This window comes from Microcebus murinus, chromosome 4 (genome assembly GCF_040939455.1).
Source record: "Microcebus murinus isolate Inina chromosome 4, M.murinus_Inina_mat1.0, whole genome shotgun sequence".
NCBI lineage: Eukaryota > Metazoa > Chordata > Mammalia > Primates > Cheirogaleidae > Microcebus > Microcebus murinus.
Genome location: NC_134107.1, coordinates 12767823 through 12784042, shown reverse-complemented (window position 1 = coordinate 12784042; position 16220 = coordinate 12767823). Strand labels below are relative to the sequence as shown.

The 16220-nt window shown below is 41.5% G+C and overlaps 1 non-coding gene across 1 annotated transcript; it reads left to right on the top strand.

Moving 5' to 3' along the window:
• The first annotated feature begins 540 nt into the window (after nt 1–540).
• On the top strand, nt 541–645 carry LOC142870742 (U6 spliceosomal RNA). The gene has a single exon (XR_012919087.1). It is a non-coding gene; the product is annotated as a U6 spliceosomal RNA (small nuclear RNA).
• Nucleotides 646–16220: the final 15575 nt, after the last annotated feature.

Here is a 16220-nt window from a genome sequence, read left to right as displayed (position 1 = left end):
TCTGCTCTGCCACTTGGTCATATGTGATTGGGCAGGTAATTCAACTTCTTCTAGCCTCGATTTCCTAATCTATAAAATGTGAATAATAACATCCATTTCAGTTGGTGGTTGTGAGGAATAAATAAATATTGAATTTATCAATTTATTTTTTTAGACAGAGTCTCATATTGTTGCCCAGGCTAGAGTGCCATGGCATCAGTCTAGCACACAGCAACCTCAAACTCCTGGGCTCAAGCGATCCTCCTGCCTCAACCTCCCGAGTAGCTGGGACTACAGACATGCACCACCATGCCCGGCTACTTTTTTTTTCCATATATATTTTTAGTTGGCCAATTAATTTCTTTCTATTTTTAGTAGAAACGGGATCTCACACTTGCTCAGGCTAGTCTCGAACTCCTGACTTTGGGTGATCTGCCTGCCTCGGCCTCCCAGAGTGCTAGGATTATAGGCGTGAGCCAGTGTGCCCGGCTGAACCAATGCAATTTTGAAAAAGAAGAATGTCATAGCATAAGACTAGAAGCATATGAAAACATAGACAAAGCTCACTTCAGCAGCACATATACTGAAATGGGAATGATACAGAGAAGATTAGCATGGCCCCTGAACAAGGATGATATGCAAATTCATGAATTGTTCCATATTTTAAAAAATAGTTTCATAGAACAGGATAGAGTCCAGAAATAGAACCAATATCGTCAAGTGATTTTTTTTTTTTACCCCCCTCCCTCTCCGTCAAGTGATTTTTGACAAAGGAGTCAAGAGATTTCAGTGGGCAAAGGAAAGCCTTCTTAATAAACAAAGCTGGAGCAGCTGGATATCTATGGGGAAAAAGTGAGTTTTCATCCTTACCTCATCCTCTATATAAAATTAATTCAAAATGGTTTATAGACCTAAGTGTAAAGCTAAAACTATAAAACTTGTGGAGGAAAATGCAAGAGGTGGGCAAAGATTTCTTCGATAAGACATAACAAGCATAAACCATGAAAGAAAAAAAATGATGAAATAAATAAAAAACTTCTATTTATAAAAAGACATCGTTAGGGAATTGAAAAGGAAAGCCACAGACTGGGACAAACTATTTGCAATACACATATTGCAAAGTCAAAAGAATTGTATCCAGAATGTATAAAAAAAAAACCTCTAAAAACTCAATAATAAAGCAAAGAAAAAATTCAAATACGAAGCCAGACACAAAACAGTACATATCATATGATTCCATTTATATGAAATTCCGAAAGATGAATCGAATTTGTAGTGTCAGAAAGCGGATCATTGGTTGCTTGGGGCACGGGGTAAGAGTGAGGATTGACTTGGAAGGGTATAGGGGATCGGTTGGGGGTAATGGAAATGTCTTGATTTTGGTGATAAATACATCGATGTGCCCATTTGTCAAAACTCATTGAACTGAAAAAAATACCACTTGGTTAAGCTTATGGGGAAAAAAACTCATTGAACTGTACACTTAAATCATATACATTTATTATATGTAAATATACTTTAATAAAATTGGTTTTCAGAGGCCAGGTGCAGTGGCTCATGCCTGTAATCCCAGCACTTTGGAAGCCAAGGTGGAAGGATTTTTGAAGCCAGGACAACATATGGAGACTTTGTCTCTACAAAGAAATAAGAAAACTTAGCTGGGCATGGTGGCGCATGCCTGTAGTCCCAGCTAGTTGGGAGGCTGAGGCAGGAGGATCACTTGAGCTCAGGAGTTTGAGGCTGAAGTGAGCTAGGATCATGCCACTCACTACACTCCAGCCTGGGTGACAGAGAAAGACCCTGTCTCAATAAAATAAAATAATTAATTAATTAAAAAAAATGTCAACTCACCAGGCATTACAACATTGTCTTGTTCACTACTCTCTCCTGGACATACTGTGCGCACACATTAAATGTTTGTTGAATCAATGACTCAAAGATGGAGGGGATTCTCCAGGGTGGGGAGCAGCCTTGGATCTTCTGTAAGGCCCCACTGAGCAGAAGGCTGACCGTCTCATGGAAACCAAAAGGAGACAGATTCTGGCCCTACAGCAGAAAGGACCTTGAACACCCAGAGCTGCTGCGAGCAACCTGTTGCCTGAACTGACCGTGTTGGGGCCAGAGATGGACCCGGAGGGACACTGTGGAGGATGGCTTGCTTCAGGACAGACCCGAAGGGCCCCTGGGGGTCCTTCCAGCACCGTGTCCAGACCTTTCCTGGATCGCATTGTGTGTGGGAGATCATTGCAACTGAGATGGCATCTCTCGTGAGACAGAACTAGGTTTCAATCCTGGGCCCTCCATTAGGATGTGTGACTTGGGCATGTGACTCAATGTCGCTAAGCCTATTACCTCATCTACAGTGTGGAGGTGCTAGTGGTATTCCCTCAAAGGCTGGCTGCAAGTGTCAGATTCCAACAATAACCTGGCTACAGCATTTTGTGCAGCATCTGGCACACAGCCCAGGCTCAGGAAACGCTGGCTATTGTTGGAGCTCCGGAGATGAGCCAGCGCGGGCTGGTTCCCAGGGCCCAGAGAACCAGGACAGACCACGTGGAAAGTAAATCAACTGGTCGGCAGACAGAAAGGTACCCGGTAGTGCTTCCTTTAAATACTCAAAGTGCGCTTCTCTCGTTTGATACAATCGTGGTTCATACACTTCTAAATTACTGCTGGGGGGACAATAACTAGAGACATGGAATGTGCCGGTTTTAGGAGGGTCACAGAAACAGATATGAAATCCATAACTGATACAGATGTTTCTCACTTGTGTCAAAAAAACTGGCAGTTCCAGTGTTTGTCTTTCATGGGTCGAAATATAAGGAAAAAAACTAACCAGAGTTTAAAAACCAAATGACAAACCTGACAGACAGCTTGGTTCTAAGGCCCTTACCCATACGGTGAGGTTTAAGGATTAGTTTTGCTCCTCTCTGTTAGAACCACCTCCAACAGAAAAGGTATCTAGACTGTTTTATTGACAATATTTACATTGTTTTATGAACTTAAACTCTGTGTTAATATAAAGTGGATCATTTGTGGAAACAGTAAGTTTATCAACAATGACAATTAATGCAGTTTTTAAATATTTTAAATATTTATCAAAGGCAGTTAACCTCAGGCCAATGTTTTTAAATTATCAGAACAAGAACAAGGATAAAATGCTGACTTTGAGACTCCCACTTGGAGCTAACCTCATAAGAGTGGCCGAATTAGTTCTAAAATGGATTCAGTGCTCCAATAGCCCCTCACCCCTACCAGTGGTGATGGGAGAAGATAAAAGAAGCAGAAGCAAAGCCTCCATGGGAGGAAGCTTTCCAGAGTTAAGCCCACAGGATTGTTATTTAACGATCAACGATCAAACCAACGATCAAACCAACTCACAAGCAACAATCAAACCCAGGAAGGTAAACTACTGTGAGTGAATATCAGCAAAACCAAGAAACAACATATTGTATGTGATGTGTGGTAAGGATCAAGGTTCATTATTTCCCCTATTGTTCCAGCACCATTTCTTGAATAAACTTTCCCCCTTGAATTGCCTTGGAACCCTTGTTGAAAATCAGTTGAGAGAAATGGGGAAGGAGGGACAAGTGGAGGAAAGAATTTGTTCCATCTCCAGATCTGGCTAGGAAATGTTGCTAGAAATGCAAACAAGGGCAGTTTTTGCAATAATGAGTGACTTCATCACTTTTTAAAGGTGTATATATCCACGATAAAAATATTCAGAGAAAGAAGAAGAAAAAAAAAAGAAAACCAATTAATTGTGTATGTGTAGGTCTCTTTCCAGTCTCTTTAATTTGCTCCATTGATCTATATGTCCATCTTGACACTAAAATCCCACTTCTTTGGTTACTAAAGCTTTTTTTTTCTTTTACTGTCAGTAAAACCTAGTTAATAATAAACAAAGTCCAATATTCAGCCTTTAAATAAGTCTTTTTTTTTTGAGACAGAGTTTCACTTTGTTGCCCAGGCTAGAGTGAGTGCCGTGACATCAGCCTAGCTCACAGCAACCTCAAACTCCTGGGCTCAAGCAATCCTGCTGCCTTAGCCTCTCAAGTAGCTGGGACTACAGGCATGCGCCACCATGCCTAGATAATTTTTTGTATATATATTTTTAGTTGGTCAATTAATTTATTTCTATTTTTAGTAGAGACGGAGTCTCGCTCAGGCTGGTTTCGAACTCCTGACCTCAAGCAATCCGCCTGCCTCGGCCTCCCAGAGTGCTAGGATTGCAGGCATCAGCCACCACGCCCGGCCAATTTCTTTTTTTTTAAATTTGAGATACAACTTTATTCTGATTCTTAATGAAAAGGAATGGGAAGGACAGTTAATAAACAGGATTTCACCACTAAATATTGCGATGTGACTGTAGCAGTCTTATATTTGAAACTTAAGGATGAATCAACTGCATTCCAAAACAGCTAAATATGCAGGTCCAAACAATGAAGGTATTTTTTAAACTGCCATTCACTCTGAAGCCCATTGTCAATTTCTGCAAGAAAAGCCCACTGGCATTTTTATTGGGATTGCACTGAATCTGTAGATAAATTTGAGGAGAATCTGGACACAGTGGCTCGTGCCTATAATCCCAGATACTTGGGAGGCAGAGGCAGGCGGGTGGGCTGCTTGAGGCCAGGAGTTCAAAAACAGCCTGGGCAACACAGTGAAACTCTGAAAATATCAAAAATATGAAAAAAAAATGTGTTAGGCGTGGTGGCACACACCTGTAGTTCCAGGACTAGGGAAGCTAAGGTGGGAGGATCGCTTGAGCCCATGAGCTCAAGGCTGCAGCCAGCTATGATTGTGCCACTGTGCCACTGCTCTCCAGCCTGGGGGACAGAGTGAGATCTAATCTCTAAAAAAAAAAAAAAATGGTAGGAATCAATATCTTTTTTTTGTTTGTTTGTTTGTTTGTTTGTTTTGAGACAGAGTCTCACTCTGTTGCTCGGGCTAGAGTGCCATGGTGTCAGCCTAGCTCACAGCAACCTCCAACTCCTGGGCTCAAAGCAATCCTCCTGCCTCAGCCTCCCGAGTAGCTGGGACTACAGGCATGTGCCACCATGCCCAGCTAATGTTTTCTATATATTTTTAGTTGGCCAATTAATTAATTTCTATTTTTAGTAGAGACTGGGTCTCGCTCTTGCTCAGGCTGGTTTTGAACTCCTGACTTTGAGCGATCTTCCCGCCTCAGCCTCCCAGAGTGATAGGATTACAGGTATGAGCCGCTGGGCCCAGCCCTCAATGTCTTAACAATATTGAATTTTCCAATCCATGAACATGGTTGCTAGCCCAGGGGGTTAACCCTACCTCACACTTGTCAGGCTGTGGTTGCTGCAATTGCCCATACTTATTTATCAATAAGCATAGAAACACCAAGAGGCATGTCAGTGACTCTCTTGAGTTCCAGATATATTCCTGCTGTCCCCCTCATATAATAGAATCCTACCTCTTCATAATAATCATGTTCAGTTACATCTGCCAAAACTCTTTTCTTTAGCTGCTGGCTTACTGGCATGAAGAGCCCAATATGACTAAATGGTAACTGAACTAAGCTTTAGGCTTAGTGGAACTTTATTTGTGTAGTTGGTAGAAGCATATCCCCCTTTACCACTAAAACTCAGGATCTCTCATCCAGCAAAGTCTAAAGTAGAGGGGGCAGGAAGCACAAATTTTCCAAGTTGGCCCTTGGGAAAACCTCTGACTTCTATACCTTGGTTCTTGGGCCCATGCATTCTAGCTTCACCTTTAAGAGATTATTCCAGAATTCTATCAGGTCAACAGCTTTTGGATGGTGCAGTATGTGGTACCACTAGTGGATCCTATGGTAATGTGGTCATAGTTATGTCTAATTTTCCATAAAGTGGGTGCCAGGTTGGTAGAGCAAATACTCTGTAAGGCCCCACCAAGGCATTGCAGGTAGGGAAAGCAAGCCCATACCCAGACTGCATGCCAATCCCAGTATGGGCAAATCACAGCCTCTCCAGAGCAGAAAGTCCTCCACAGTGATTGCCACCAGCTGTATAAAAGGGAGCCCACATTGTTGGGCCATACATAACCTGCATCTCTGTCACTACAGGACTCTACTCATGAACCAGTTGTGTGAGCACTAGAGTGGTCTAAAGCAGAAGCTGGCTTACATCTGCAGGATGAGGCAACCTGTCCACCATGTTGTTCAGTCTCTCCTTTGTGGTGAATGCAGTCTGGTGGGCAGTAACACGAGGCACAAAGATCCTCACACTTTGTCCCCATTCTCACAGGACTACTCACATGCCTCTTCCTCACACCTCCTTGTCTCTGACCTCTCAGGCTTGCTACTTCCAGGCGCCTGGCTACCCGGCTGAGGGCTTCACCACTGCCCAGGAGTCCTTATATATCCCTATTCCACGTCACTTATTTCTCCCTCCACACCAACTTGATGACAAAGTTTACTGCCTGAAGTTCTTCCGCTAGGAGGATTATTCCCTCATTCCTGTTCCTCACCCTGGGTGGGGCTGGAGAAGAGTAGCAATCTATTTTTGGTTCACTCCAACTTCTCCTGGCACATCCAAAACCAAGCCTGAGTTTTTCTTCTCCATTGGCTGGTCATAGGTAACCCTCAACAGGTCATAGGTCTAAGCTGAGAGAGAGATATTGATGCAACAGAGATAGGTGAGGATCCGGCCACGTGATCATGCAACTTCCTTGTGCCTTTGGGTCTGTTCAGGTGAATATGTCATTTTGAACTTGGTGGGGCTGACAATCCTAGATCATGATGGGTAGCGATCCTTATACCTTAACCAGAATATGTGTAGAGCTCTCTTTCACTCGGAAGTCCTGAGACCCAGAACTGGCAGTCTTCAAGCCACTCAGTTAATGGATCATACCAGATACAACGCTTCTTTCCAGTGGCGGAGGTAAGGTGCGATAACTGATCGTAGTTCACTGCATGACTGTACTGCAATTTATTTATTTATTTATTTATTTATTTACTTATTTATTTTGAGACAGAGTCTCACTTTGTTGCCCAGGCTAGAGTGAGTGCCGCAATCCTCCTGCCTCAGCCTCTCAAGTAGCTGGGACTACAGGCATGTGCCACCATGCCTGGCTAATTTTTTTCTATATATATTAGTTGGCCAATTAATTTCTTTCTATTTATAGTAGAGACGGGGTCTCGCTCTTGCTCAGGCTGGTCAAACTCCTGACCTGGAGCAATCCGCCCGCCTCGGCCTCCCAGAGAGCTAGGATTACAGGCGTGAGCCACCGCGCCCGGCCTCTACCCTGATTCTTTTTTATTGTTATTATTATTATTATTTTATTTTTATAAGCCAGTCAAATTTAGCAGTGGGGGGTTGAATATCAACTTTAGTGACACTAATGTTAATAAGTTCTGATAACCCACTACCATTGGACCAGCTGACCTTCATTCTTGAAAGATAATTTTAATAAATACACAATTCCAGATGGCTATTTTTCTCTCAATACTTTACAGATATCCCCACCTTGTCTCGTGGCTTCCTTTGCTGTGTTAAGAAGTTTGCTGTTATTCTAATTGTTATTTATTAGAAACCTGTTCTTTCTTTCTGGCTGATTTTAAGATCTCCTCTTAGTCTTCGATATTCTACAGTTCCACTAGAATCTGTCTAGGCACAGGTTTCTTTCTACTTGACTTCCTTGGGATAAATTCTATTTTCTGGATCTGTGGATTTATGCTTTTCATCAGTTGTAAAAAAAATTCATATCCCTTTTGTTTTTGCTTTTTTTTTTTCTGTTTTTTTTTTTTTGTTTTTTTTTTTTTTTGAGACAAAGTCTCACTCTGTTGCCTGGGCTAGAGTGCCGTGTGTCAGCCTAGCTCACAGCAACCTCAAACTCCTGGGCTCAAGTGATCCTTCTGCCTCAGCCTCCTGAGTAGCTGGGACTACAGGATTGTGCCACCATGCCCAGCTAAGTTTTTCTATATGTATTTTTAGTTGGCCAATTAATTTCTTTCTATTTATAGTAGAGACGAGGTCTCACTTTTGCTCAGACTGGTTTTGAACTCCTGACCTTGTGCGATCCTCCTGCCTCAGCCTCTCAGAGTGCTAGGATTACAGGCGTGACCCTAACCCTAACCCTCTTCTGTCTTACTATATTACCTGTCCTGCATGCTTCCTGTATGTTCTTTCTGGGACTTATTAATTAAAATGACTACATAGGCCACAGGAAAAAAATATTTGTAACACATATATTTGAGAAAGTATTTACAGCAACAATATGTAAAGAACTCCTACAAATCAATGATAAAAAGATAACTCCAAAAATTGGCAAAAGAAATGAACAGAAGCTTCATAAAAGAAAATATACACAAATAAATGGTCAAAAACATATAAAAAGATATTCATCAAGAGTCATCAAGGAAATACAAATGAAAACTATAATGACGTACCGCTTCACACATACCGGAATAAAAAAGACTAAAATTGAAAATGACAGAGAGAACATGGAGCAACTAGAACTCTCGCTGGTGAGGGTGTGAAGTGGTACAGCCACTTTGGGGGATGTTTGGCCCTATAAGGTTCAGTCTACATTTGCCCTGTGGCTCAGCAATTTTACTCTTCTGTATTTCCTGAATTAAATTAAAAAAATATATATTCACAAAAAGTACAAGGATGTTTATAGCTTTTTCATAAAACGAAAAAAACCATAAGCTAGCTAATGTTCATCAACAAGAGAATGGATAAATAAATTGTAGTACAAGGCCAGGCGCGGTGGCTCACGCCTGTAATCCTAGCTCTCTGGGAGGCTGAGGCGGGCGGATCGTTTGAGTTCAGGAGTTCGAAACCAGCCTGAGCAAGAGCGAGACCCCGTCTCTACTATAAATAGAAAGAAATTAATTGGCCAACTAATACATATAGAAAAAATTAGCCGGGCATGGTGGCGCATGCCTGTAGTCCCAGCTACTTGGGAGGCTGAGGCAGAAGGATTGCTCGAGCCCAGGAGTTTGAGGTTGCTGTGAGCTAGGCTGACGCCAGGCACTCACTCTAGCTTGGGCAACAAAGCGAGACTCTGTCTCAAAAAAAAAAAAAAAAAAAAAAAGTTATGGATATGGGGATAAATGCAACAGCATAGAGAGTCCAAAAGCACACCCACACATATATGGTAAATTGCTTTACAACTAAGGCACCAATGTGATTCAATGAAGAAAAGATAGTTTCTTTAAATAAATGTTGCTAAAACAATTGGATAGCTATATACTAAAAATTGGGAAAAAAAAAAAAAGAAAAAGAAAACTTGCCTTTACTTCATACCATGTACAAAAGTTAACTTGAAATGGAATATAGACATAAATGTAAGACCTAAAATTATAAGACATATAGAAGAAAACATAGGAGAAAGGCATAATAACCTTGGGTTTAGCGAAGTTTTTTTAAACATGACACAAAAAACATGAAATACAAAATTCAAAAATCAACAAATTAGAGACCAGCCATGGTGGCTCATGCCTGTAATCCCAGCACTCTGGGAGGCTGAGGCAGGAGGATCACTTAAGCTCAGGAGTTCCAGATCAGCCTGAGCAAGAGCTAGACCTTTCTCTCCCAGAAACAGAAAAAATTAGCCAGGCAGAGCGGCTTACACCTATACTCCCAGCTACTCAGGAGGCTGAGGCAAGAGGATTGCTTCAGCCCAGGGATTTGAAGTTGCAGTGAGCTATGACAACACCACTACACTCTACCTAGGATGACAGAGTGAGACTCTGTCAAAAAAAAAACACAAAACATTGAGACATTTTACTATATTAAAATTCAGAATTTCTTGACTGATGAATGAGTGATCAGTTAAAAAAATTCAGAATTTCTGCTCATCAAACAATATCCTAATACTACTACTTACCTAAGTAATCCTGGATGTAAAATATACTTATATTTTTGCCCGGGCGTGGTGGCTCACACCTGTAATCCTAGCACTCTGGGAGGCCAAGGCGGGCGGATCGCTCGAGGTCAAGAGTTCGAAACCAGCCTGAGCAAGAGTGAGACCCCTGTCTCTACTATAAATAGAAAGATTAAATGGCCAACTAAAAATATATAGAAAAAATTAGCCAGACATGGTGGCATATGCCTGTAGTCCCAGCTACTCGGGAGGGTGAGGCAGAAGGATCACTTGGGCCCAGGAGTTGGAGGTTGCTGTGAGCTCAGCTGACACCACAGCACTTTAGCCCAGGGAAACAGAGTAAGACTCTTTAAAAAAAAAAAAAAAAATATATATATATATATATATATATATATATTTCTTTTTTTTAAGGAAAGAAGAAAACATGAAATAGAAAAAGTGATTACCTAGGGGGGAGGGAGAAAACAGGTGGGTGGGGACAAGGATAGACTTCTTTTACTATATCTAGTAATGTAGATTTGACTTTGGAACCATATAATATTTTACATAATTATGAAGAAAAATAAAAATTTAAAAATCAATCTCCAAAAGTCGAAAATAAAACAAAACTATGCATCAATTTGATGGCACAACTTCACAGGGATTAAAGAGATTCCAAGAGATTTAAAACCAAGTAATTTGACTGTCATCTCTAGTGGGCTGTCACCTAAGGACAAGAACTGAAAAAATATATGCTGTTTTCAGAAACTACATTATTGGTGGTAGAGTTGGTATCATTATTCTTCTATTGTCTTGTATATAGTGTGAAATCAAGCAGATGAGTAACTGGTTGGTGTCATTGAGAATTGAGGGTTTTTTTTATTGTGGTAAAGTACACATAACATAAAATTTACCATTTTAACCATTTTGTAATTTTTTTTATTTCAGCATACTATGAGGGTATAAATGTTTAGGTTAGGTTACGTATATTGGCTTTGCCCCACCCGAGTTGAGCTTCCAGTATGTCCATTCCCCAGATGATGCACACCGCACCCATTAGCTGTGAATATACCCATCCCTTTCTCCCCCCCATCTGCCCAACACCCGATGAATGTTATTACTATATGTACACTTGAGTGTTGATTAGTTAAAATCAATTTGATGGTGAGTATATGTGGTGCTTATTTTTCCATTCTTGGGATACTTCACTTAGTAGAATGGGCTCCAGCTCTATCCAGGATAATACATGAGGTGCTATATCACCATTGTTTTTTGTGGTTGAATAGAACTCCATGGTACACATATACCACATTTTATTAATCCACTCATGTATTGATGGGCACTTGGGTTGTTTCTGCATCTTTGCAATTATGAATTGTGCTGCTATAAACATTCAAGTGCAGATGTATTTTTTATAGAATGCCTTTTGTTCTTTTGGGTAGATGCCCAGTAATGGGATTGCTGGATCAAATGGTAGTTCTACTTGTAGCTCTTTGAGATATCTCCAGATTGCTTTCCACAGAGGTTGTACTAGTTTGCAGTCCCACCAGCAGTGTAGGAGTGTTCCTGTCTCTCTGCATCCACACCAACGTTTATTGTTTTGGGACTTTTTGATAAAGGCCATTCTCACTGGGGATAGGTGATAGCTCATTGTGGTTTTGATTTGAATTGCCCTGATGATTAGAGACGTTGAGCATTTTTTCATATGCATTTTAACCATTTTTAAGTACACATACAGTTCAGTGGCATTTAATGTATTCACACTGTTGTATAACCACCACCGCCATCCATCTCCACAATCTTTCCATCATCCCTAGCATAAACTCTGTACACATTAAACAGTATCTCCCCAATTCCCCTCTCCCCAGCCCCTGGTAACCTCTATTGGTTCCATCTCGGTGAGTTTGCCTAGTCTGGGTATCTCCTATAAGTAGACTCATACAATCTTTGTCCTTTTGTGTCTGGCTTATTGCACTTAGCATATTGTCTTCAAAGTTCATTAATGTAACATGTATCACAATGCCCTTCCTTTTGAAGGCTGCATAATATTCCATTGCATGTATATAGCACATGTCCTTTATCTGTTTGGATTAGTCAGGGATCTCCAAAAAAACAGAGCCAAGAGGATATAGCTGTATAAGAGGCGACTTATCATGGAAACTGGCTTACAAGATTATGGAGGCTGAGAAGTCCTGACATCTGTCATGTGCAGGCTGGAGAACCAGGAAAGCCAGGGGGGTAATTTGGTCCAAGTCCAAAGGCCTGAGGACCAAGGGGGCCCATGGTGTAATGTCTCAGCTTCCAAAGGCCTCCAAGACCTCCAGTGTCCAAAGACAGGAGAAGATGAATGTCCCAGCTCAAGGAAAGAGAGAATTTGCCCTTTCTCCACCTTTTTGTTCTATTTGGGCCCTCAGTGGATTGGATGAGACCCGACCACATTGGAGAGGGTAGATGTTCTTTTCAGTCTGATTCAAATGCTAATCTCTTCCAGAAACACCCTCACGGCCACACCCAGAAGCAATATTTTACCAGCTATCTGGGCATCCTTTAGGCCTGTCAAGTTGACACATGGAATTAACCATCAGAGTGTTCACTCATCAGTGGACATTTGGGTTGTTTCTATCTTTTGGCCATTGTGAATGACGCTGCCACGAGCATTGGTGCACAGATATCGATTTGAGTTCGTGCTTTCAGTTGTTTTGTGTGCATGTATACCCAGAAGTGGAATTGCTGGCTCACATGGTAATTCAATGTTTAAATTTTTTGAAGAACCGTCATAAAGTTCTCCACAGCAGCTGCGACATCTTGCATCCCCACCAGCAGCGCACAAGGGCTTTCATCTCTCCACATCCTTGTCGACAATTGATATCTTCTGTTTCTCTGGTAACAGTCACCCTAATGGGGGCGAGATGGTGTCACTGTGGTCTTTATTTGCATTTCCCTGCTGGTTAAGGATGTTAAGCAGCTCCTCATGTGCTATTGGCCATTTGTACGTCTTCTTTGGAGAAATGTCTGCTCAAATCTTTTGCCCATTTTTGAATTGCTTGAGGTTTTTTTGTTGTTATTATTAGCTCTCTGTATCTTCTGGATATTAATCCTTATCAGATATGTAATTCGCAAATATTTCCTCCCATTCTGTGGGTTGCCATTTATTATACTTTGTTGATACTGTCTTTTGGTGCACAAAAGTTTTTCACTTTTTTTTTTTTTGAGACAGAGTCTCTCTTTGCTGCCCAGGCTAGAGTGAGTGCCATGGTGTCAGCCTCGCTCACAGCAACCTCAAACTCCTGGGCTCAAGGGATCCTTCTGCCTCAGCCTCCGGAGTGACTGGGACTACAGGCATGCGCCACCATACCCGGCTAATTTTTTTCTATATATATTAGTTGACCAATTAATTTCTTTCTATTTATAGTAGAGACAGGGGTCTCGCTCTTGCTCAGACTGGTTTCGAACTCCTGTCCTCCAGCAATCCGCCCGCCTCAGCCTCCCAGGGTGCTAGGATTACAGGTGTGAGCCACTGCGCCTGGCCTAGTTTTTCATTTTTATGAAGCTCAATTTATCCATTTTTTCTTTTGTTGCCTGTGTTTTTGTATTGTATCCAGGAAATCACTCCCAAATCCAACGTCATGAAGATTTTACCCTATGTTTTCTTCTGTTTTATAGTGTTATATCTTATATTTAGGTATTTGATCCATTTTGAGTTAATTTTGTATACAGTGTTAGGTAAGGGTCAACTTCATTCTTGTGCAAGTGGATATCCAGTTTCCCAGCACCATTTGTTTAAAAGACTGTCCTTTCCTCCACTGAATGGTCTTGGCACCCTTGTTGAAAATCATTCAGCCATATATGGGAGGGTTTTGTTTTTCTGGGCTCTCTATTCTATGTCATTGTTCATGTGTCTGTCTTTATGCCAGTACTACATTGTTTTGATTACTGTAGCTTTGTATTAGGCTTTGAAATTAAGAAGTGTTAGTCCTCCAACTTTGTTCTTTTTTAAGATTGTTTTGGCTACTTGGAGTCCCTTGAGATTCCATATGAACTTAACTTAAGGATGGATTTTTCTATTTCTGTAATAGAGAGTCAAGATTTTTGACAGGGGAGAAATATGTAAAATGACTAAGGTTAACTTAAACCCCACTAATTCTAAATTTGAGGAGACATCAGTATGAACTCCTGATGCATTTCATTTTTTTTTTTTTTTTTTGAGACAGAGTCTCACTTTATTGCCCAGGCTAGAGTGAGTGCCGTGGCGTCAGCCTAGCTCACAGCAACCTCAAACTCCTGGCTCAAGCAATCCTCTTGCCTCAGCCTCCCAAGTAGCTGGGACTACAGGCATTCGCCACCATGCCCGGCTAATTTTTTGTATATATATATTAGTTGGCCAATTCATTTCTTTCTATTTATAGTAGAGACGAGGTCTCGCTCTTGCTCAGGCTGGTTTCGAACTCCTGACCTCGAGCAATCCGCCCGCCTCGGCCTCCCAGAGAACTAGGATTACAGGCGTGAGCCACCGCGCCCGGCCTTTTTTTTTTTTTTTGAGACAGAGTCTCGCTTTGTTGCCCAGGCTAGAGTGAGTGCTGTGGCGTCAGCCTAGCTCACAGCAACCTCAATCTCCTGGGCTCAAGCAATCCTACTGCCTCAGCCTCCCGAGTAGCTGGGACTACAGGCATGCGCCACCATGCCCGACTAATTTTTTCTATATATATTAGTTGGCCAATTAATTTCTTTCTATTTATAGTAGAGACGGGGTCTCCCTCATGCTCAGGCTGGTTTTGAACTCCTGACCTCGAGCAATCCACCCGCCTCGGCCTCCCAGAGAGCTAGGATTACAGGCGTGAGCCACCGCGCCCGGCCTTCATATATTTTTTTAAATGTCCCCAATGGGTGTAGGTGGCTCACATCTCTGATCCCAGTACTTTAGGAGGCAGAGGCAGGAGGATTACTTGAGGCCAGGAGTTTGAGACCAATCTGGGAAACACAGTGAGACTCCATCTTTTAAAAAAAATTATCTAGGTGTAGTAGAACATGCCTTTAGTCCTGGCTATTCAGGAGGCTGAGGCAGGAGGATTGCTTGAACCCAAGAGTTTAAGGTTGTAGTGAGCTATAATGACACCACTGCACTCTAGCCCTAGCAAAAGAGTGAGACAATGTCTCAAAATTTTAAAATGTCCTAATTGTTCATTGTAAAGGTCTGCAGTGACTGACCCAGTAGCAATAAGCATCCCTTGCACTCAACTGTAGTCTCTAAATACCATTTTCCACTAAGTAAAAAATCAGGACTTCTTGGAAAGCTGCCTGATTCTAGATCTCAGTCAGAAAATTTACCAGATAAGCCAGGCAACATCTTTTTATACCAGACAGCAAGAAAACTATCACAGACTACTGGAATTGTGTCAAAAGCACCGAAGAACCAATTTGAAGAGGCTCTCACTGGCCAAAGATGAAACAATTTGGATTTCAATAACAATATATAACTATAATTGATTAAAGCACATCAGATATGTTTAAAGCCATGCATTCATTTAAGACTTTTGAAAAACTTGTTGATCACTTTTGGGAGATGGTAGAAAATCAATGCATTATTTTGAAAACTGAGCCTAGCACTCTGGGAGGCTGAGGCTGGAGGATCGCTCAAGGTCAGGAGTTCAAGACCAGCCTGAGCAAGAGCCAGACCCCCATCTCTACTAAAAATAGAAAGAAATTAATTAACCAACTAAAAATACACAGAAAAAATTAGCCAGGCATGGTGGCACATGCCTGTAGTCCCAGCTACTTGGGAGGCTGAGGCAGCAGGATCGCTTGAGCCCAGGAGTTTGAGGTTGCTGTGAGCTAGGCTGACACCACGGCACTCCAGCCTCTAGCCTCAGCAACAAAGTGAGACTCTGCCTGAAAAACAAACAAACAAACAAACAAACAAAAAACCCCCTAATAAAACACTTTTGGGTATATACTCAAGAGAAACTCTTGGATATATGTACAACAGGAGATATTCACAAGAATGTTCTTAGCAACATTGTTTATAACTGCAAAAAACTAGAAATCCAAATGCCCATTCTGAGGATGAATAAACTGGTATGTTCACCCAACAGAATACAGCAGTGAGATGAATGAACTATGAAACGGATGAATCTTAGTAATATGTTGAGTGAAAAAAGCAAATAACAAAAGACAACAAATAATATGATACCCTCTTCATGAAAGTCCAAAACTAAGCTAAACTGAAGGATGTGTTTTGTAGGCATGTGTATACAAGTTATTTTTTTCTTCAAAATACAAAAGTGTAGATGGTGGTGGCCTGGATTTGGAGCTAAGAGGAGATGAACAGGTGAGGAGCTTGTGGGTAGATGTCAGTCACCACCGTGTCCCATTTATCCTCTTGAGTTTTGCAGTGGGTACACTGGTATTCACGGTATTAATTT